The 22110-nt window shown below is 34.3% G+C and overlaps 1 protein-coding gene and 1 pseudogene across 2 annotated transcripts in view; one reads left to right on the top strand and one right to left on the bottom strand.

Moving 5' to 3' along the window:
- ERBB4 (erb-b2 receptor tyrosine kinase 4) overlaps nt 1-22110 on the top strand; it is a 1174475-nt gene that overhangs the window by 59771 nt on the left and 1092594 nt on the right. The window lies entirely within an intron of this gene.
- On the bottom strand, nt 80-12051 carry LOC309663361 (large ribosomal subunit protein uL13 pseudogene; annotated as a pseudogene). Its single transcript has one exon. The product of its transcript is annotated as a large ribosomal subunit protein uL13 pseudogene (transcript).

The raw sequence follows: 22110 nt of genomic DNA, 5'->3' as shown, positions 1-22110 counted from the left end.
ATATCGAAACCTCTAAAAGTGTACTTGGAATTAATGGAAACTGAGGTGACTGGTATTCAGATACAATTCTTTAGTGGCCTTTTCCTTTTCTTTTCTTTTTTAAGTGCAGAATGAAATATGAAAATATAAAAACTTTGAGATAAATTGAAATAGACAAAACATTTTATGTAACTGTTGATGAAAAGGACATTTATTATTTTTTCTGTACTTACTATATTGCTTGTGGCCAGAATTAGCACACCATGGGCCAGAGAAAGAGATAAGACAAACAGAATGGCAGGCAGCTAATTTTGTTTAGCAAATTTAGATCTGATACATGCTGTTTCACTCCTACAAACTGACTCAGCCACTCTTTGAAAAGGTACAGATGAAGTTTGTCTCCCACAGTTTAACAGCTTTCACTCAACATTTATAGGCTGTATAAAAATAAATTTCTGTTAAGTACCACATTTCTCACTGGCAGGATGAACACTGTGAAGGTAGATTTTATTAATGAGAAAAAGGGAAAAAACAAAAACATTTCAATTATTCCAGGTCTACTGAAAATAAAATATGTCAAAACATCCAACTATCTTTGTTTCACGGACATATATACTGGGCTTGGGATATTTAAGGATTTTGACTATTTGTGAGTGAATCAGAAGTCCCATTTTATGATAATTTTCTGATTCAAATCTGGTATGTGGTTAGATGCATATTCTGGAACTAGTCATTCATCTGCTGGATAAGCCAACAGGAAGAGATCCACTGTAATTATCAGGAAGTGGCTATAAAACAAAACACACAAAAAACCCAAATCTTGGTCTTTGTAAAAAAGTGTCATCATCCAAAAGAATAAATTTTAATGAATTCCTAAGTGAGACTAACTTGTCTGAAAAAAATGTCATAAAACATGTAACACTTGATGGAAACGTGATCCTAGAAAAAGCCAGGAATTTGGACAGTAATATCCATGTTTGAGAATATCTCAAAAAACATCACAAAAGTCTTTTCTATCATAGTGTATTGTAAAGGTATCTAAAAAGTTATAGTATTATTTATATACCCGCTAGAGCTTTGTCATGGCTCAAGACTGCGTTCTCCATAATCAAGCTCACTATAGAGAATAATTCTCATATTCATGAATTGTTCATCTCATCATATTTTCAGTGGTTATTTCAAGGTTAATTTTTTCAGACAGCTTCTCTCTTGATTAAAGTCTGTAGTAATTGTATATATGCTGATATAGCACACGAAGGTTTTAAGCTAAAGATGTCTTTGATTTCATAGCAGGTCAAGATCAAATGCTTTTCAATGCTTCCTACTCAAATATATGAAAAAATAACTGTTATGTCTTTTTTATTTCTAGTAAGAATGTTGAGACTTTTGTTTGGCTTTTTCAAAATCCTAGAAACCTTTGTGTAAGGGTATGAGCAACAAAGTATATTCCATTACCAGGACTAGTATCCAAGTGCTATGTTCCTTATGCTTTTATTGTTTGATAAAATATTAAAATATATTCCTACTGATCGGCTTTCCCAGAGCCCTCCCCTGCACCCCTCCCTCAGACTTTCCCAGATCAAACAACTGAAGAATTAATATCGGACACAATCAGGGACCTTCAGATCTCTGCTTTGGCATATACTGTGATCCATTCTTATGTGTTTTTGCTGGGATGGTCACTGAATACTATGAATGTTACTCTTACACGTAATAAAAATTTTGCCATAAGTATTTTAAAATAATAGGAATGTGAACAGTATCATACTAACTTTGCCGCCATTAAGTATTAACCGGTATGAAGGAGGCATGTTTCTAAGTTGTGTATCACAGTTTAGGTACTAATGATTTGACTTGAAGTTTGGAAAGAAGTGGCTTAAAAACAATAGACAGGATGTCACTGGTTCGCAATTGAATTAACCTAGGAGCAAATCATATGAATGAGGCAGGCCAAAGGACTCAAATAAAGCAGATGCTGTGAATTTTCCTGAGAGTGAGGCAGGTGCTGATGTGTGATGTGTGTCTTTAAATTGGGCTGCTGAAGAATCACAACAATTTGAATTTGCGATTGCCATAACTATGTGGGAATAAACATATTACATGCTTATATTATTAATCAGAATGAACAGCTTATCTGGCAAGGTGTCAGCTGCCCCACGAGTGTGTATTGTCACGTAAGATATGAGTCTGTCCCTTGAGGGCACCGCATATACTCCTTTCATTTGTGGTGGATGAGAAAACATTCAATTAAAATTTTTTTTACATGATTAAAATGTAATACTGTGAAAGAAGTTGTGAATATCAGCTTAATTATGATACTCTTGGTAACTTCATTTGGACATGTGATTTATTATTTTACAAAGAAAACTATATTTACAACAAAATAATGTAGTTCCACTTCATTTGAAGAATGATTAAAGAAAGAAGGAGATGCCAGGCATGGAAAAGAGGAGGCTTGGGAAGGGGACATGATAACTATCTTCAAGAGTTGGAGGGCTGTTACACATAAGAGGGATTAGCACTGTTCTGTGTAGCCTTGGAGAACAGAAACATTAGCAGCTGTTTGAAATTGTAAGGTGTCAGATTTCGGTTGAACACCATCAAGGAGTTTCTCACAGTTAGAGCGTCCCAAAGTTGGAATGGTCTGTCCTGGGAGGTGGTGAGTTCCTTCATGTGTGTGGGGTGGTAAAGTCTTACCTAACCTCTTCTGTGATGATAAAGAATGAATGAGGCAGCTGAAGAACAACTGGTCAGTGATGTTGGGAGTAGGGATTGGGTTCCGTGGCCACTGAGGGCCCTTCCCACCCTGAGGGTCTGTCACAAGCACGTCATGCCCAAATATCCTTTCCTGGTCTCTGAAAAATAGAGGCAGTGAAAGCCACACTCTCTGTCTCTGTGACTGGGATTCCCACCCAAATGCTTTTCACCATCTACCTGTCCTTAATAGATTTGTGGATATGTGAAGGATATTTTAAAGTTTGGTTTCCTTAAATATAAAATATTTTGCTCTTATTTTTTCTCAGTAGTCTTTACGTTAGACCTTCATACCTCTAATGTAATGTACTATCACAAATAAATCATTCTCAATTGTAAAAACCACATGATACAGAATAAAAGTATACAAATGTTTCATTGTGTTTCTGGATTTATGCCAGCAGGTATTTATAAGACTGGGTTTAACTTAACCAGAGGGAGAAACATATATAAGAAGGTGAGGACATAGGCAGGGCAGGAAGTTAGAAAAAATAGGCCTCTAGTTCTGAGTGGAGGGTAAATTGTTAAGAAATCAGAGCAAAAGAGAAGCACTTTTCTAAAGGGACTGAAAAATCAAAAGGAAATAAAAAGATGAAGGCACATACGCATGCTTCAGTTGGTTACAAATAAAGTAAACCTTTCTCAGTCTGCTTAGGAAATATTTTTCTTCAAGGCCTTTGACATTTCCATCTCTTTTACTACCTATTTTGTATCTATACTGTAAGATCTACACTAAATGAAATGCTTGCTTTTTTCTTTTGTTGCCATTCTTTTAACGTTCTTTTAGGTTCTCCTGGTATGAAAACTGCATTCCTGTTATATACCTTATATACCTTCTGCCTTAAGTCTTTCTGATTTACCACCTCTCCTGTCTCAGTCTATATCCATTTTAATGCTTCCTCTGCAGCAAGCACTGTGACTGTGCTGGTACTTTTACGCATTCGTTCCAGTGTTCCCTAAAATCTGCATGGTAGGCGGTATTAACTCCATTTTAAAGATAAGGAAACTGAGACTCAGAATGACATAACTGGCCAAGATCACAGAGTCAGTTCTCAACAGAGATAATATTCTAACAATCTACTTGGCTACTATTGGGTATACTTTAGACTTAAGATTTTGGTTATCCATCTTTAAAGAGGCAGTGAATGAAGATAACCCACTCAACAAGTCTTTCTCAAGCTTCTCTCTGGCCTTGGTCCTCTTCATTACCTTTTTGTCTCAGTTTCTGGATCCCTTCCCCATCTCAACGCTGTGTAAGTTATTCTGAGCTCTTACCTCTCTCCAGAGCTCCCCTCCTTCCTGTCGCTACTGCCTGCTGCGTATCTCTACATGGATCTACCCAGTATCTCTGACTCAAGCAGTCCAACGTTTTACTTTTCTCTTTTCACTATGTAGTGTGCTTTTTAAATCTTAATTGGTATAAATTTCTATGCAACACAACTAATTCTTCATTGATAAAAAGCCAACAAGTCATAATATCTAATACTTACTAAAGGACTACTGTGTCAGGAAGTGTGCTAAAGCACTTCTCATACAATATCTCAACTAGTCTACACAACATGGCCACTACTGTCCTCATTTTACAGTCAAGGAAACAGAAATTTAGAGAGATTTAATAATTTACCAAATGGGAAACATCTGTGCAGGTGGCCAATCAGCAATGCCTAAGCTCCTAACTATCAATTTTCCATGGTCCAAATTGCAATATTTTATATAAGAAAATAAACTAAAACCTCTAAGAAGGATATTGACAATATAGATTCATTTGTTATCTATTTTAGGCCATTAACAATTATTTTATTTGATGCCCGTAATAATTGTTAATAACCAGGTATATTTGTGAATATGCAAATCTTGGAAACATAATCAAGTATATTAAAAATATATGCTACTTTTCTATTGTCACATTTTAATTTCAGTACATTTATAACACTTCAAATAGAGTAACCAGTTTAATCACTTTTTAAAATCGATAATATCAAGTGAAATATTGCAAAGAGTTGAAGTAGAGGTTAAATAGAGGGACTTAAGAATTAAATAGCCCAGGTTTGCATACTAACCATGTGAAGATGGGTTAATTTCTTAATCTTTTTAAGCTTCAATTTTCTCATCTAAAAAGGGCATCTAATATTAAGATCAACCTCATATTTATGAAGATTAAATGAGGTAGTACATATAAAACAGTATCTATCACATAGATGCTCAGAAGTTAATTACATTATGTACACTATAGTATTAGTAGTATGATAGCTAAGGCAGTTAAAAGCAAAAAAAGAAACATCATACAGTTAAAGTTACAAAATGTTAAATATGAGCAGACCATGGACTTCCCCTTTCTCATAATTTGAACAGCAGTTCTATGTCCTATGTTCATAAACAGGTGATGCAGTATTGATTTGCAGAAGCATTGTGTATATGGATAGGCATGAGTACTGTAAGTAGACTGTTTGGGAAAGAATTTGGCTCCCTGTGAGGGGCAGTTTTCTGAAATCATTTTTCCTTCATATTCTCTTTTTTTTTACAGTTTTGGTATTAAAAAAAGAGCTTAGGGAGACAGTTTTGTTCCAAAGATTTATGTTTACCTGGCAAACTCAAGTCCTCTGTCCTTTCATCCTTATTGTTTTTTAAAGCACCTTCAAGAGAAAATGGTTTTTAATCAAATTCATGAGATAACTCTTTATGTTATATTTTATAGCCATTTAAACTTTTCAAGATAGGGCACAACTAATATAATGTATGACTGAATGTATTTTTGGAAAAATTTCTGCACGCTGGAGCAGAATCTTCACATCTATCTACGAATACTAAACAGATTTTTCCACATAGAAGACAGTCTGTAAATTGCTGTGATTATTAAATTCTTTCCCTCTATCATGGTTTTTATACATTTATTTTGATATTTAAGGAATCAAAGGCTATGCATATCATCATAAAGTTTTTAATTCACAGGGCTCTGCAAGTTGTGCTCACTCGCTGATTAACATTGGAACACCGCAAAACAGTATTACTAATGGGAAGGGCAGTTTTTGCTCTTCTTAAGTTGACTGCTTCCTTTCTGGCAACAACCTCAACCTCCCTACTGCCAGTGAGTTAGATCAAGAAAATAGTTATTTCTCTTAGTTACCAGTCTGGAAACTTTCAAAGATGCTGTGAATTACAGCATAAGAAATAAAAAAATATATTTTTATTTAGGCTATTGTCTTTAGACTGAGAGACAGATAGAAATTTGGTTCACAAGCTCTGTCACATGCCATTATGTTGCTCAGCTGACAGGTGGTGCTTCAGAATAATATAGACAGTGGAGATGTGTGATTAAGTTCTATCAGACTTTCTGGGACACACTATGAGTTATACTCTTGCAATTAAGACCTTTTAATGTAGCAGATAAATTACTAAAAATTCAGATGTGAAGATAGTAACACAAAATAATTGTCACATGCCAGAATCTTCTTAAATTTTATATGATTTTTAGATGCAGGTGTTGAATTTGGAATTGAGATTTCATGTAGCTACAACTGTAATTTTTTCTTAAATGCAGACTGAAACTGGAGTATTAAACTATAATCCAAGTCAATACCACTGATTTTCCTCCATCGATTTTGTTATTATTTATCATTAATATGACATTCTCTTTAAGCTATGGTTGATCACAAATTTAGAGAAAAAAAGTGTTATCTGCATATTTGAATCAAAGAAATTTTTAAAGGATATTTATCCAATTAAGATGCCCTGATATATTTTAAATGAAGATACCATAAGCAGATTAAACTTCATGAATATATTCTGTAAATGACAATTGTTGTTACTATGGTAACCTTTAACCAGGTATTTGGTGGTGTGATTTGGATTAGTCCTATTCAGTGGTGAGGTAATGGAAATGAGAGTAATTAACATTCAAGGTTTGAGTTTAAAGAAAGACAATATGCTGAGTTTATGAGAGAGGCAGGGATATTGAACGGGTAAATGAAAATGCTAGAGACGAAATGACCACCACGTAACATTCAGCCAGTCTCTCCTTCCTTTATCTCACTCCATGCTGGCTTTTGTTTTAGACCCTGCTGTCCTCCACCCATGAGTGGTTCTAACTGCATCCATGAATCAGGGACCAACTCATTCTCTTACACAGCAGTCTTAATCTTTCACTGCCAGTCAATATCCTACTTAAAAACCAGTCTAGAGAGCCTTTCCCATTAGAAAGGGCAGTCAGTTTCTATCAGTTTTATTACTAATTTTGCCTTTCTTATTTAAAATATATCATTATTGTGTTTAAATACTATAGGATTTGTTAGGGTTCCATGTGTTTATGAATTAACCCCCTGCCCCAACCCCTATCACCAAATGTGGAAGCAGTTTTCCTCTTTTCCACTTGTACATTAAGAAGAGTTTGCTATGATTCTAATTGTGTCACTTATTTCCTTCAGTGCTATTTAATGTACAGTCTTTACCTGGGTGTAGCACTTTGGATTTTTAACTTTTATTTTGTTTTATTTGAAATCATTTTGTTCCTTTATTTAGCTTTTGCAAATATACTAAAATGGGTTGTCTGTGGACATATCTGCCTGAAATGAATACAGCTTAAAAGCAGAAAATTATTGATTTTTAAAATGAATTATTTTCCTCAGATTTAGTGAAGCCAGTTTCCAATAGCCATTTTATTTACCCTTTATCATTTCATGCAGTAGCTTTAATATCACCAAAGCTACTGTCACCATCAATACATTCCTGAAAAAGAACATGATGTTTTGCAGTTTTTCCAAGAAGAGAGTTGGGAAGTTGTATGCATTGTTTGATTAAATTTTGGTATACCTATATTACATAAAACCCCTTGTAACTCATAGTTTAAATCATATTTCTTATGTTTCTAATAGTAATGTTAAAATATTCCAGTTGAGTAGCATTTATTGTACTTTTAAAAAAAATTCAGGGATGAATGATCTATACTACGTTATATTGCTAAGAGGAAGGATAGCAAGCTTCTCTGGATTTATTTGCACTTTGAGAAATAAAATTTAGGAAAACTGGTTATATAGGTTTTTCATTCCTCTCCACTAGAAATCTTGATTAGGAACATCAGTGCACATGATTTTGGGAACACGCAAGAAGGGCAGCAGTGGTAGTCCCAAATAACTATTTTCAGAGGAGGTCATAAACAGCTGTCCCTTTTGACTGTGATCCCTATTTGGAATAGTCTCAGTACTTGTGAAAGAAATCTTCTCTAGGATTAGGGCTTGACATGCAACTATTCGTGTCCTAAGACCTTATATTCCCCCCCACCCCCTCCCGTGATCACTGTTTCTCCAGCAGGAGTTAGAGGCTAGGCTAGCAGATATTACCTCAGCACAGTAGTTAATTCCTTTTTGCCAGTTCTCCCTCCTATTCCTATACAGTATTTCAACTATGAACTAGTTCATGTAACAACTTGAGCTCTCTATTCACTCAACTCTTTAGAAATAATGAAGTATAAGTGAATTGCCAAAGTTGTCCTTCACAACAAGGATCAAAATTGTACCTACTGGAGCCTTGTAGCGCCCCAAATGTTTATTTTTACACAAATATTTTGATTCTCATTGGTTCCATGCATCACTGCAATTCTCTTAATGCATTGTGTTATGCTCTGTAGTTTTTACAAGTATGAAAATGTTGAAGTATATTTATTAGCCCTGATGCTATTAAACGTTCAGTTATTTCCCAGGACTCTTAGATGGGTCTTGGGAAATTCTGAGATGAAATTATATAATGTGTAAGTGAGAAATGACATTCATTTTTGAATGTAATTTGCAGTGAGGGCATTATTGAGGAAGAACTAATTGCTATCATATCTGTAGTTGAGATCAGAGACAATGATTAGAATTCTGTTTTCTAAGATTATTTTTCTAGGCATAGACACTGTCTCTCAGACTGCAAACTGAGATGTACTTATCTAGAAAATAAATTCCGTATCAATTAATTTATTAGTGCATTAGACTGGTTTATGATCAAAGTAGGTCTGATATTGTCATGCATAATATAACTATGCATTAAATATGTATAACGTATGTATCTCATAGCTGAGAACAATGAAACTACATAGATAATCCCAATTTGTGATACACTTTGAAGTTTTCTAAGTTTTGTCCTTATTGGAATAATGTATTTTTACACGTTGAAATTCCAGACAGCTTCACACTATAGGATTGTGTTATGTTTTCTTCCATACAGTGTGCAGCGTTTTAATTCTTATAATAACAGGGCTGCTCAGTTTGCCAGCAGGAGGCCCCTCAAAGCAAGATGATGTCTCTCGGTTGGCAGATTTCTGTATAAATAAATAACACTCTGCACATTCCTCTCAAATACCCGAGTAGGTGAGATAATGCTATATAACTTTTCTTTTTAATTTAAAAAATAGCTGTATTATGTCAGTGACCTGTAATAAATAGCACTGCAAGGAGAAACGACAGCCTCATTCACCTTGCATCCATGCAGAAATAACTGAGCTGTATTTCCATGGCTGGAGAGAGAAGAAAAAAGCCAATGGAAGAACAGAACCAACCTTAGATCGCAGTCACTCTCATGCTAATAAGAGGAAGTTTACACTGACCGTTTTTACTATGTTAAATTTACCACTCAACACACTGCAGGTAAACACCTTGTACTCTAAACATTCAGATAGTTGTTGATAATAATGGTGTGGTGGATACATCATAAAGAGTGTGTTGCCATCTCCCTGAATTCTACATATTTTTCTGTTAAGTTTTCATCAATTAGCAAAATATTATACTGAAATAAATTTATTAATTGAACATAATGATGCATTGAGAACAAATACAGTTTTTGGACCAGGATGGCAATATGTATTTAAGCTTTTCTAATTCAAGATCTGAGAATATCATTTTCTTCACATTGTACTCTACTCTTTCTTAAAAAAAAACATTAATTGTGAACATTGAAATGCCTAATAAAGAAAAAAAAATCATATGTTATAGAACAAACTAAAACTAAGACCTTTAAATTCATTCTCAATGAAAAATTTAAATGATTTGGTAATTTTGATTTTTAACTGTGATTCCCAGTTATTCTAAGATTTTCAACAGATGTTACACAGAGAATATAGAAAAATTTGCAGTGATTGTGGGCCTGAAATTAAAGCCTCTGCTTAGACTTATGTCACATTGAAATTTATGGAAATCATGCAAACATACTTCAATGGGATTCAGTCCGTTGTACTTATTTGTACATTCTGCCTAGCCATTCATTTGTCCAACACCTAACAGACATTGCACAGCAGTGGGAACAGGCAGCCTGATGTACAAAGACCAAGGATATTTGGCCCTGGCTCCACAATTAGTTTATTTCAATCAGTAAGAAAGTCAGGGCTGTAGGATTTAATATACTTGCCATCCACAAAAGAACATCAGTAACAACAACACTTCAGATACTCAGAAGCTCTGGGTGATTTTATAAACAAACACATGTAAATTCATCACACTCTACTGAGGTTGCAGATTACCATGTTAAATGCATTTTAATGTTTGCTGTGTTTCTAATATATATGAGACTCGGAATTGTTGGCTGGAGGTAGAATTCTTAAAATGATAATTTTTTCCAGGTATTTTATTTTACAGAAAATAAATTTAAGACACAGAGAGAGAAGTTATTTGCCTTAGTCACACATATATTCAAAAGCATTTATTTTCTTTTCCTTTGTACAGGCTAAACTTTTCATACTTCTGAAGTTGCAGTTATTTCTTTTTTATCATTTTATATTTTCCAGTATATAAATAAATGAATGGTTACTAAATATATCTTGAAATAAAATATTACATACTCGTTTAAAAAACTGTTTCCACAGTTTTTGTCCCCTATACTGGAAGCATTTTTTTTTTTTTTTTAAGAATAAACAGTTTTATTGCGCTCAGACTAGGAACCCATGGGTCTTGAGGACCTCTGTGAATTTGTCAGTTTTCTTCTCTATGTTCTTTTTGTCCTGCTTCCGTGGCCTAAGGAGCTGCTTCTTTTTCCGGTAGTGGATCTCGGCCTTCTCCTTTCTCTTCTCCTCCAGCGTGGCTGTTACTGCCTGGTACTTCCAGCCAACCTCACGAGCCAGCCGCCCTAGGTAGGCAAACTTCCGCACGGACTTCAGACACACAACCTTGAGGGCGGCAGGAACCACCATCCGCTGTTCCTTGTCATAGGGTGGCGGGATCCCATCAAACACCTTGAGGCGGTCCCGAGCCTCCTGGCCTCGCTTGGTCCTGTGGGGCAGCATGCCTCGCACTGTCCGCCAGAAGATGCGGCTGGGGGCTCGGAAGTGGTAGGGGCCGCCGGAGGGGTTGGTGTCCATCCGCTTGCGGAGGAAGGCCAGGTATTTCAACTTGCTTCTGTAGAAATTGCCAGAAATGCTGATGCCCTCACAGCTGCACAGCCACCACCTTTCCGCCCAGAAGCACCTGCTTGGCCACGATGGCTGCCAGGCGGCCCAGGAGATGGCCTCGGCCATCGAGCACCAGGACCTGCCCCTCCGCCATCTTCGGCAGCAGCCTGGGAAAGTTATACGGAAAGCTGTTAATCTTCCAATATTCATGAAATATTTACAGTAACACATTTAGGTGACTCAGCTTAACGTTGTTGCTTTTTTCCTATTTTTTTTTTTGTGCCTCAGGTTACTTCTAAATGCAGCAGTGATTTTTAACGCATATTACTAGATTTGGTGTAGGTATATAATATTTCATGGGTGTGTATGAAAACTAATGCAGTTGAGTAATGATGAAAATTATGTAAACAAGGGTGGTATTTAAACAATAAAGTGAAAATTTAATAAATGTGGATATCATTGCTTTTGAGCACCTTTCTAACTTTCTTTGTAGCAAATGTAGTCATTAAAATTCGGTTTTAAGAGGGAGGGGACAGTACCATTAGACAATATTAAAAATTGGACATTTTATTTAAGGAAATGTGTTGTCAGTAATTCTTTTAGGAGGTTTTATCACAGTGCAGCAAAGCATGTTTTAACAGTTTTAGTGCATTAATTCTACACAGTTGCTGTTGACTGTGAACAATCATGAATTTAAATAAAGGGAGAAGTTAGTTGGAGTAAAATGTTCTGTTGTCTTATATCTGTAGAAGTGATTATTATTATTTTGGTTTGTTTTACTATAAAGTTTGTCTTGGTGCTTTCTGAGACCATTTTCAATTAAGAATGGGTAACCAATAAGGTAACATGGAGAATGGTCTCTGTTCTAGAGTAAAATAACTAAAACATGAGCTTTAGGTCAACAAACCTGAGTTCAAGTTCCAGGTTTGGGACTTACTAGCTGTGAGATCAGTGGGAACGAGCTATAAAGCATAGGAAGCTCAGCTCGGTGTTCTATGATGACCTAGATGGGTGGGATGGGGGGGTGGGGTGGGAGGGAGGTACAAGAGGGAGGGGATATAGGTATTCATATAGCTGATTCACTTCATTGCACAACAGAAACTAACACAACATTGTAAAGCAATTGTACTCCAATAAAATTTTTTTAAAAAAGTATCCGCATCTTTAAAATGGGAAAAAAATACTTAAAATACTTCTTCTCAAGGGTGTTTCGATGATTATGTAGGAAAATGTGTATAAAGCAGCATGACGTTTGGCTCATGGTAAATACTTGAGAAACATTACTGTATTTTTTATAGAAAAATCTTTTTAGGTGATAATTTTTAATGCTCTTTTAAAAATTATCACACTGATTTATATAAGAATCTTTATCTTTAATATTCCATTTTGGAGTGCTGAATCTACAAAACAAGTTTATTTAATTTTATTCAATATACATTTATTGAGTGGTTAATTCTGTCCCAGGAATTATATCAGGAACATGTCAAAGAATCTAGTGAAGAAATCAGATGCAAAAATAGCTACCTTCAGAATTTTATGATAAATGGTAGGCAAAAGGTGCTCTGAAATGAAAAAGAAGCACTTTTAGCCCAACCTGGAAGTTGGAAAGATATTTCTGGGGGGAGAGGGTTCCTGAAATGAGTCATGAAGATGAACAAGAATGAGTCAAATGAAGAATGGTGAAGAGGATGTTCCAGACAGAGGAACCTGTAATAATAGATTTAAAGAAGCTGGAAATTACCATGGAAAGTACAGTGAACAATTAATTCAGTGTGATTAAAGCATAAACATGTTCAGGGGTGGGCAAAGGTTGAGACTGAAAATGTAGAGACACATTTCACAAGGAACCTTTTATATCCAACTAGGGGCTTGCTTGTTTGTTCTATTTCTCCCTTTCTTAAAATAATTGGTAGGGTTTATATGCTGATTTGATTTACAGAATTTATCATCTAATAAAGAATGTGTGTGTGTGTGTGTGTGTGTGTGTGAAAATCAGGGTACATGATCCACTATTCAAATAAACTAGTATTTGGTAACCCTGATATTTAAGACATAGTGGAATATGTAGAATGAAATATTAAAGTACCAAGTAAAAGATTTTTTAGACTTGAAAATTTTGGAGAGAGAATCAAATTTAGGCTATACTCCTTGGAACATTATTGGGCTTTGGTTATAGGAAGGAGGGAAATGAGGAGGACCTACAGATTAAAGAAAACAGATTAAAATGATATTCATTGGCTTCTACCATGTATCAGGCTCTGTGCTGAGTATTTCTACAGAAATTATTCTTATATATCTGACAATACAGACCTCTTTAAAAATACATCATATCTGTATTGTTATCTATATTCTATATATACATCTATATCTGTCAGAGAGAAAGCTGGTATTCAGAGAGGTTAAGTAGTTGCATAAAGTTAAGAGTTCATAAGAAAGATATGAAGTGGGGATTTAAGTCAAATTTCCCCTGACTCCAAAGACATGGGGGTAGGAACGACTAGTGGGTATTTCAAGTAAAATTTGGTTGAGTTTTCCCCCGTCCTTGGGGGGAAAATCATAATTAGTGTAAACTAGTTATCACCATTTCATTTCCCATCCCATTCAGCTATGAAAATGGGATAGAATTCTGGCAACTGAAAAGGGAAGTCTGACAGGTTTTAAGAAAAAGACTCTCTCACCGACGGAAAGAGATACACAGGGGAAACACTCCCTTTTTTTGGCTAGATGTCATCATGTTGGCATGTGACACCTGGAATTGTGGCAGTTCATCCTGTGGTTCCAGGTGAAGTCATCAATGAGTCCAAAGGCAAAGTGAAAGACAGGAAACACTTGGATTCTCAATGACAAATGTCAAGTCCCTGAACCAACCCTGGAATATCTCTATCTCTGGACCTCCTATATGTAAGAAATTAAATCTCATATTTTTTAAGTCATTTACAGCCAAACTGTTTTAACTGATAGAAACCCTAAATGTTCAGATGAAATGCCCTGACTTACTTGTTCAGCTATAAAGGTGGCAGATTCATTCAAATGTCTTCCTCCTTACTTTAAGTTGACTCCCTGTATGGCCATTAGGAAGAAATAGGTAAGTCTAAAGGAAACATTAGGGATCTGTTAGTGTTCGAGAATCCATGTCTGAAAGAGTTGTGAGAATGGAGACTGAAAACTAAAATGTAGGTTGCTTAGAGTTATAGGGAACACAGTTATAAATTCTAAATCTCTGTTGTACAGACAACAGCATAATTTTATTATGTCTTAAATCTGTCCTAAATTTTGTAATAGTTACAAGAGAAATAATAAAACTATCTGGCTCTTCCTCTGGATATCTTTTTTTAAAAATTTAATTAATTTATTTATTTGGCTGCCCCAGGTCTTAGTTGCAGCATGTGGGATCTTTTTTTTTTTTTTTTTTCTTAGTTGCAGTATGCGGGATCTTTAGTCCTCTGGGTATCTTTAACTGTCCATTATTCCTTGAACATTATACTTGAATTTTAGGTAAGATTATTCGATTCTTATGAACTCTGTGTTTAGGCTAGAGGTAGTTTACTTCCCACACTGTTTTGCCTTTGGAAGCCTCATATAGAATGTTTATCAGCCTTTATCAAAAAGGCATGCTGTTTGCAGAAGGCTAAAATGGTTTGAGAAGAGACAAAAAAACGAAGCTAAACAGAAGTGGCATCTTTGGTTTTATACATCAATATTAAGTCAAACTTTTTAATATGTTGGCAGTTAGAAATATGTAATTTGGAGAAAGATTGTTTTTTTCCCTTTTAAAAATATCTATTTATTGAGCCCTGCTATACTACAAGAAACTGAACTAATTATTGACACATAAGTTATTGCATTACAATTTTGGAGTAATATTTTCTTCTTAGTATTTTGTTATGATTTCATTGGCTATAATCATGAAAGTAGTAAAGTCACTTGATACTTCTGGTAATTCCATATATACTTGGAAAATAATTTTACTTCAATTCTGTAATTAATGAACATTTTAATGACTGATTAATGACTATTGGCTTCTTCTAGATATTATTTTTTCAGATAAACATTTTACTTGTGGAATATGAATGAGATGTTATACCATGTTAGCAAATGTCCCACTTAAAATGTTGAAGAAAGACATAATTTTAGACTTTTCAATCAGATAAGTATAATATACAAAATATGGATTGCCCTGCTATACTACCTATTGGTAATTATATGGTCTCCTACTAGTTAAGGAATTTCATAGCCTGGTAACTCATTCCATTCCTACCATGCTATAATGTTGCATTAAAATTTGTTTCTCCTGTAACTTTTAAATGTCTTAACAAATAGTACCATTGATTATGAAAAAACCCTTTAACCAAATCCTGTTTACAACTTAGAACCATTGAGATGTGAGGTGACAGGTCACTAAGATCTTAATCTGCAAAATGACCTACCTTTAAAGACTTCTCCTTTCTTCTGTACCTTGCCAAACCAGTTTATTACTTCTGTAGTTTATATAAACATGTTGACTTCTGTACACTTCAGTTTTATTTATATTACACAATAGTCATATTGGAAATTAACCAAATTTATTATTGAATTAATCTATTAGTTGGTAGAAGTTATAAAATCATCTTACCTATAGCTAAATGATTATACTTTTGTGTCCTGTCTAGTAGTTGTTATGTAAGTAACTGTATATGTAAATAAATACATTGAGAGTAAAGTGAACTGAGATAGTTATGGCATGTCTCATCAGATTTAAAATGTTTCTCATTATAGAAATGTTAAAAGTTTATTTAATGTCACTTTTTAAAAAATTTTTGTTGACTTACAATGTTGTGTTAGTTTCAGGTGTACAGCAAAGTGAATCAGTTATACATATACGTATATTCAGTCTTTTTTAGATTCCTTTCCCATATAGGCCATTACAGAGTACTGAGTAGAGTTCCCTGTGGTATACAGTAGGTCCTTATTAGTTATCTATTTTATATATAGTAGTGTGTATATGTCACTCTCAATCTCCCAATTTATCCCTCCCCCCCCTTACCCCCTGGTAACCATAAGTTTGTTTTCTATATCTGTAACTCTATTTCTGTTTTGTAGATAAGTTCATTTGTACCCTTTTTTTTAAATTCCACATATAATAATGTTAACATTTTAAATGTTTTTGTAACCACATGCTACATGATGATATTTGGTAACAAATTCTTGGGATATTTCATTATTAACTAGTTGTTAATTAAGCATTGAAAGTAGTCTAAAGATCCCAAATTTAGTAAACTGCTTAATTAGGAACAGATGATCTCTATTGAAAATGAAAGTCATATGCATATATCAACAACTTCTACCTCACCTAATAATCAATTTGTAGTATCAGTAACAACAATTTTTCACTATTTTTGGAACATATACTCTATACCAGGCTCTGTGATAGATGCTTTGCATAAAATATTTCTTAAGAATCTGAAAAACATCCTGCATAGTAGGATTTTTTTATCCACATGCTGCCAATGAATAAATGAGGATGTTTAGAGGACAGTAATTTACCTAAACTTACATAATTAGTCAATAGTGGATGCAGTATTTAAATTCATATTTGTCTGACTTTAAAGCTACACATAGTTCTTCCCATTGTGATACTCCATATTAGGAATATGGAACATAAGCTTATTTGAAGTAAATTATTTACAAGTAATTCTAATCGTGTTGATTCATGATAATGGATCACTGAACACTATGCAATTATTTTTATAAAACAAATTTAAGAAACATGTTAAGATTATTAGTCTCTTATGATGCCAGACTAAGGAAGATATTTGAATGTTGACCAATAATAACCTCAACAGAATTTGACCCCATTACTATTAGTAAAGACCTTAGTATTATTTATGTAAGAAAGCAACTTATGAAAAGCACATGGCAAATTATATGTCACAATAAAAAAGTAATTGTAACAACACAGTATGAAACGGTAAACTTCCTAATTTCACTTATTTCTAAATATTTTCACTCTGAGATTTTAAAAAATTTTGCAGTCATTTGCTTTGGACTCATTATGCTTGGAGAATGGGGCTTTTAGATAATTACTTATTTATCATCATTTCCAAAGAGATTGGCAAAATACTATGAGGAGAGTTTTATGTAGGCTCCTTCCAGCTTCTACTTTTAGGGAAATATTCTGGAAAGAGAAACTTTAGGAAGAAGGAACTAGAATTTCAGCGTATATGAAAAGGAATAACAAGAAATGATGCAAGGCCTAAGGATATTAGAAAATAAATAATTGTCACATTAATTCAAAGACAAAAGTTTTTTCAGAGGTTTTTGGCAGACTTGAAAGTGAAGAAGCAGTTGATTGTTGGAATTGGCAGATGACAAAAAAGAAGAAACTTGGAGATTCAATGAAAGCAGTACTGTTTCAGAAATATACTCATTTTTTTAAAGCTCAATAAAGTGCTTGAGGGAAGACTGCATAATTTCCATTGTGAATTTTAAGAGCCATTTTAGAAAGTCTACCAAAGAAAGTGTTCAAGAATTCTGAAATTAGGGTCATTACCCACTGTGATAACCATATATATATATATTCTGAAAATGTATATTTATCAATAGATACTCCTAGACTCCACCTTTTATTTAGAACATTAAATTTATGGTGGCCTTTGGGTTCTCTAGTAGCATTCCAGCTGTCTATGTTAATGATATGATTCTTTGATTAAGTATATGAAGAACCTTATGCCTTTGATATAAGCATGTAGCTACTTTTTATTTTTCCCACCTTTATTCAGATATAATTGACATATAATGTATAATTTTAAGGTGTACAACATGATGACTTGATACACATATATATTGTGAAATTAGCTCCTTTTTAGAGAGCTTTGAATTTGACGAAGATATAAGAAATTTAAATAATTTTTCTGTAGAATAAATGACCCATAAAATGTGACTACCAAATTATGACACAGTCTATAAGTCCATAAGTAAATTATGTTTAATAGTTTGTCCTTATACATTAACTGGTCGGTTTGATGACATTAAAGTTAACCAAACTTGATTTCTATTTAATAATATATGTTTGGTCTAGGATTTGATTTTACCCTGCTTACATGCTAATAAGTAGCCTGCTACTGTGTCATAGATGGTATCACAAGAAATAAGACTCTTGGGTCAGAACCAAAGGACTTCATTACTTGTGTCACATTATTATTATTATTCTATCTTCTCTATAGGCTTTTTCAGTGTACTTTTCTGTATTATTTTTAATGCTTACTTTGGAGATTAAGCTATACATCTTCAGGTAATTCCAATGCATATTATCTGTAAATTTACTTTAAGGGATACTAACCTAGAGGGCTGAAATTGTCTCTATTAGTTATTCCTTTGAGGTAAGAAGTTAACCCTAGAAGAAGTGCCTAGTAAAACATAGCTTTGATTTTTGGAGGTAGTGATGCTTATCTAAAAATAAGACTCAATAACCATCTATCAGTTATATGTACCATTTTCCAATTTCCAAGGACCCTGTACTGTATGGAAGTTTGATGGGACTAGAATTTGGGGCTGTTGCAGTAGTAGTGTCACAGTCAGAGAGGAGCATGAAAAGTAGTGAATACTTGAAAAAGGAGTGTAAAAAAAAATGGATTAGGAGAATATCTCTATATGGTCCAATGCCAACCATGGCCAATATACATATATATAGGCCAATTTTGGAACTAATATTTATTAGCTGGGACATTTCAAGGAGCCTACATACACATAGATACTTAACAACTAGTTTTGTTTTCCAGAAGCAGTACATTTTCCTCTCAGTCTTTCCCCTTACACTTGCTTCATGCATCAGCATTCTTTTCTCTTCATGCCTGAGATCCCCCAGGACATAACTTTGTCCACAATTGGCAAAAATCAAGACCTTCAAAAATTCAAAAATACCCGCGTTAGGCATCACAAAACAAGCTACTTTTTGGCTGTTTCTCTAAAGGTCACATAATGCTTTGTGTTTTCTACAACATGATACGGCATGACAGAACAAAGTAGTTATCTTTTGTACTTGTCAGCATTGTTATATCAACTTCAAATGATGAAATGCTTCTGAGTACGCTGTTGCTTTTTTCCTTTGGGGGCTTACACTGATTTCTTTAAAGTATTATGTGCATCAAATAAATGATTCATTTATTATCCCTGACACCTGAAGTTTGCTAAAAAAGTATCTAGACATCATTTCAAAACTGCATTTGGATGCTATTTGCTTTTGAAGGGATAAAACTGCAGTTCATTTGGACTTTGTCTTCAAGTTACCATTTTTACTTAACATCTGTGTTTTGCAGTAGGGGAAGAGGTCATACTCTGACTGGATGTTATCAGGACAACGTTTAGACTGTCAGGAAATAAATTTTAATGTTTAATATGTTTAATTGAATGGTTTTTATTAAAAACTTGAGTCAAAATCATATTCTGATTCGGTAATACAAGATGACATAACTTGTATTAGTTAGGGTAATACCGGCTGATGGAACATAAAACCCTTATGTAATAGTGGCTTAACTCAGTAGGGTTTATTTCCCTTTGCATAACAATTCAATGAAGATGTTTCTGGTTGAACTTCTGTGTAGGGTCCTACCATCTTCATATGGTTGTCAGGGTGGCCTGGTTGATGTCTTCAGCCAGATGGGGGAAAATAGAATGGAAGGTTGCATGTGGAAAGTTTCTATGAGCCAAACCTGAGAGTGGCATACACTCTTTCTGCCCGTATTCTCTTGGCTAGGATTTAATTCATTGACATACCCAACTCCAAGGGAAATATGTTCAAGCTGTGTGCTTAGAAGTGGCTTTGGTAAACAGCCAGCTGCCTCTGCTCTAGGAACCTTAATTGGGGAGATTCTCTGTTATGGTGGAGAGAGATTTAAATTCGAGGTCAGTCAGCCTTAAGATAAAATGTAGCTCAGCCAGTTATAAGCTATGTAACCCTGGGAAAATTATTAATCTTCTATTTGCCAGAGTAGACTGAATCATAGAATAGGAAAATAACACCTACTGCACAGGATTGTTAAAGATTAAATGATATAATGTGTATAAAGTGCTTAGCACGATGCAAGGAACATTAGAAACACTTGAAAATGATAGTTTTAATTTTTATTGTTAAGTTATATATTCTATGATGGTCTATAATAAATATGATTTCATTGAACATTAGCTTAGTTCAATACCAAAGTAATTTTTAAAACGGAATTATTTTATGTATAAGCCATAGCAGTCCAAGAAAATTGTGCATTTTAGCAGCTGTCCAAAGCAAATGAATACATAAATATTTATGCAGCAGAACTAAATTTGGGGGCAGATAGGACACAAACTCAACATTTACTTGGTTTTCAGGCAGTAGATGCTAACTTTGAAGGGTTTTAACTGAATAAATTTGCTTCTTGGTTGAATTTGATAAGGAAGGAAATTAAAAACCTTTAGGGTAATTAGAAGAGTAAAATTATATATAGTCTTAGTCCATTTGGGCTGCTATAACAGAATATCAAAGACTGGGTGGCTTAAACAACAAACTTTATTTCTCTTAGTTCTAGAGGCTGGAAAGTCTAAGATCAAGGTGCCAGCAGATATTGTGTCTGCTGAGAGCCCACTTACTGGTTCATAGATGGCCATCTTCTCCTTATGTCTTCACATGGCAGAAGAGGTGAGGGAGCTCTCTGGGGTCTCTTTTATAAGGGATTAATCCCGTTCATGAGGAATTCACCCTCATGACCTAATCATCACTTATCAAAGGACCTATCATCACACTGGGGGTTAGGTTTCAACCTACACAACACAAACATACAAGTCTATAGGAAGTGTGTATGTATATGTGTATCTATATCTACATTCATATCTGTCTATCTATCTATCTAAAGAGACTATCATTTCTCTAATGTCTATCCTATGATAACATCTCTCTCTTGTAATTTTAATATTTTTGTATCTTGGTTATTCAAATCATTTAAAATCTAATATAATTACAGTTATATATTCATAAAGAAGAAAAATGTGCTGCATACTTTAATGTCATGGGACTTACTGTATAAATAATCCGTGAAAATCTACTTTTAGAAAAAGTACAGCTCTTCTTTAACAGAAATAACATGATTTACCTGCTACTTTTTCTTCTACATAAAAGAATCTAGAGGAGAAAAAAATCATATTAAAACTAAACATGAAAGTATAAAACTGTGCTTTTAAAAAATTAATAAAATTCATATTTCTGTTCAGTTTTCAGAGACCCCAGATCCTTGGCTGCATATAGTTCTAGATCATTCATTTATAGTTTTATATTTTAAAAGCTTTCTTCATCTTGATTCATAAAATGATTTCTTGAGTTTCTCTTAGCATTGAAACATAATGACATTTTCTCATCACTAAGTCTTCTGTGAAGAAAAAACAGGACTGAACTTGATCTTTTCTTTGTACTGGGCAGTGAATGATAGGGTTTGAGGAGAGTGATTTTTTCAGCTTTAGACCAGAGTAAATATTTCAAGACAGGTATGGTTTCCAGAGTAAAGTCTTACCCTTGTTATAAGTACTTGCATACTAAATCCAAAATCCTGAAAATACCTTATTTTCTGTGATTGTTAAAGAAGTATGTGATTGGGAATTTTTTTTCACTTTCATTGCAATTCTGTTGTTCCCTGAATTTGTTAGATAGCTACTGAGCTAGTTTGACTTATCAAGTGTCTTAAGTAATTTCTGCCTAATCAGTTGATGAGTATTTACGTGGATTGGGGTTTGACCTTGTCTAGAGAGCATCATCAGTCCACATTCAAATTCAGTTATACATGTCACAAGGCTTACTTCATGCCAGCAAATAGACAAATCACACATCCCCAAGATGTCAAGATAAGTCAACATAGAGGATTTGGGGGGAAGGGTTTTTTAGTGCTAGAATTGACTTTGGAAAAGGAGAATCTATTCATGCTCCTTTTGTCTACTTTGTGTCATTAAATGTGTGACTGTATATCTCTGTCCTCTGTAATTGAAGATACTGCTGCTGGTATTATGTGCTATGTAAAAGTGTGTCTACAAAG

The sequence above is a fragment of the Balaenoptera physalus genome (genome assembly GCF_965194825.1).
Source record: "Balaenoptera physalus genome assembly, chromosome: 6".
Lineage (NCBI taxonomy): Eukaryota > Metazoa > Chordata > Mammalia > Artiodactyla > Balaenopteridae > Balaenoptera > Balaenoptera physalus.
This window is presented reverse-complemented; position numbering and strand designations above follow the sequence as displayed.